Raw genomic sequence first — 289 nt, 5'->3', positions numbered from 1 at the left:
TAGCATGATACAAGATAAACATACAAAAAACGGTTGGATTCCTACACACCAATAAAGAGAATGATGAAAAGGAAATCAGGAAAGCAATAACATTTAAAATAACCCCTAAAAAAATAAATGCTTAGGAATAAATCTAACCAAGGATGTAAAGACCTATACAAAGAAAACTACAAAAAACTACTGTGAGAAACCAGAAGAGATCTACATAAATGGAAAAACATACCATGCTCATGGATAGGTAGACTCAACATTGTGAAAATGACAATTCTACCCAAAGCAATTTACAAAT

The sequence above is a fragment of the Trichechus manatus genome, unplaced genomic scaffold (assembly GCF_000243295.1).
Source record: "Trichechus manatus latirostris isolate Lorelei unplaced genomic scaffold, TriManLat1.0 scaffold00152, whole genome shotgun sequence".
NCBI lineage: Eukaryota > Metazoa > Chordata > Mammalia > Sirenia > Trichechidae > Trichechus > Trichechus manatus.
Note: the sequence above shows the minus strand (reverse complement) of the source record.